A 2,339-nucleotide genomic window follows, 5' to 3' on the forward strand; every position below is an offset into this window, starting at 1 on the left:
GGATTTTATGTACGAAGTATGCCAAAACTGCACATTAGATTTCGTGTATCTGCCATAGTTTAAAAGTTATGGGGGATTTATCATTTAAATTTATATTTTAGTATTATTAATTCAGCTGTTGCGTTCAGTTTACTATAACGTGGTGATATCACGAATAATTGTAACTTTCACAAATAGTTAACTAACCGTATTTTAAAATAAGACAGCAGCTTCCTTTGTTCATATGCGATAAAACTTTGGAATTAGACCAATGAATTGATCTCCCCTGGAAACCTATTCTCTACTGTGGTCTTTACTTACTGTCAAATCACAGTTCATGGTAAAACAAGTAGGGTAATGTATTAAAGTAGTTTCACCATTCGAAATAAGGATTTGTTGCAAGAGTTCTGTAATACAGTTTCTGAAAAATTGTATTGAGTCAATCGAATCCGCAAACAATCAGCAATATTGCACTTTTATCATAAGTATCTCTTACGTTTAAAATAGATTCAACATAAAGTTTGAATTAAATACTAAGAGTTTGTTGTTAAACGTCACAGTAGACTTTGCTTCGATAAACCAATATGTAATCATATAGCTGAGTATAGACGTTTTCATCTTGAAATGATCAGTTCCCTTCTAGGAACAAAACAGTGCAGTTTAACAAATGTGCTCCTGAACAATTATTTTGCCGCTGATAAGTTGTTTCTTGCGATGCGTCCATGTAAAGCATGAGAGGGCTGTCAACCGTGCCTCACAAGTAAAAGAAAATTTGAAACTTCCTGCCAGATTAAAACTGTGTGCCCGACCGAGACTCGACTTCGGGACCTTTGCCTTTCACGGGCAAGTGCTCTACCAACTGAGCTACCGAAGCACGACTCACGACCGCTACCCACAGCTTTACTTCTGCCAGTATCCGTCTCCTACCTTCCAAACTTTACAGAAGCTCTCCTGCGAACGTTGCAGAACTAACACTCCTGAAAGAAAGGATACTGCGGAGACATGGCTAAGCCACAGTTTGGGGGATGTTTCCAGAATGAGATTTTCACTCTGCAGCGGAGTGTGCGCTGATATGAAACTTGCTGGCAGATTAAAACTGTGCGTCGGACCGAGACTCGAACTCGGGACCTTTGCCTTTCGCGGGCAAGTGCTCTACCAACTGAGCTACCCAAGCACGACTCACGGCCGGTCCTCACAGCTTTACTTCTGCCAGTATCTCGTCTCCTACCTTCCAAACTTTACAGAAGCTCTCCTGCGAACCTTGCAGAACTAACACTCCTGAAAGAAAGGATACTGCGGAGACATGGCTAAGCCACAGTTTGGGGGATGTTTCCAGAATGAGATTTTCACTCTGCAGCGGAGTGTGCGCTGATATGAAACTTCCTGGCAGGTTAAAACTGTGTGCCCGGGCGTGAGTCATGCTTCAGTAGCTCAGTTGGTAGAACACTTGCACGCGAAATGCATAGGTCCCGAGTTCGAATTTTCGGTGGGGCACACAGTTTTAATCTGCCAGGAAGTTTCATATCAACGCACACTCCCCTGCAGAGTGAAAAATCTCATTCTGGAAAAGAAAATTTGTTGGACCCAGTTACATAAATTCTTTGCTTGATAGCACAGAGGTTGTTGTTGTCGCACAAATTAATGCTGTTTTTTGTAATGATCAGGCTTACAAGTTATTTGGAATTAGAAATGGTTTGCTAACTCAGTTTTACTGTTATGTTTACGTTGGGGCTCTCCCTACTAGCATGTGAACTCTTCTCTCATCTTCATGTGAGTGATCATCTAGTTATAAGTCATAATATTCTTAAATGCCCTCCGTTCTCTATCAGTGACCACGTCCTCATGCACCATAGTGTTGTAGTGGAGCAAAATATGCAGTGGGATGTGTATGCTTTGATCACAGAAAGTCTAGACGCCACTACCGTATTATCGATTGATGCCGCAGTTCTTTTAATTACTCATTGTCCAATTTCGCTGTGGGAGTGAGGCCTCACACTACTGTAGAACGACATAAGAACACTTATAATCACAGTAGAGGCAATGGCGCTCTTGTTGAAACAGTTTATATGGATGTGTTTAACATGTTACGAATTAAAGTTCAGTTAGAATATCGCCTCCTCTCTCTGTCTCACTAACATTCACATGAAATAGTTAATCGAATTTAATATAAAATTGTAATACAGTCAATGTTAAAGATTATTAGTAAAATACTTGATACATTTATGACAACGACGCTAGAATTCAATTTTAAGGAAAATGAGAAATTACAGAAAAGAAAGTTCAAGAGCGGCAACTGTGGTAATGTATGCGTTTTTCGTTGTGGAAAGAAATAGGAATTCCTTGCTAAGTGATTTAGCGAG

At 40.1% G+C, this 2,339-nt stretch overlaps 1 non-coding gene across 1 annotated transcript; it reads right to left on the reverse strand.

Annotated features, from left to right (window-relative positions):
• Positions 1-1,078: 1,078 nt before the first annotated feature.
• On the reverse strand, positions 1,079-1,153 carry Trnas-cga (transfer RNA serine (anticodon CGA)). The gene has a single exon. It is a non-coding gene; the product is annotated as a tRNA-Ser (tRNA).
• Between the last annotated feature and the right edge of the window lie 1,186 nt (positions 1,154-2,339).

This window comes from Schistocerca gregaria, chromosome 2 (assembly GCF_023897955.1).
Source record: "Schistocerca gregaria isolate iqSchGreg1 chromosome 2, iqSchGreg1.2, whole genome shotgun sequence".
Taxonomy (NCBI): Eukaryota; Metazoa; Arthropoda; class Insecta; order Orthoptera; family Acrididae; genus Schistocerca; species Schistocerca gregaria.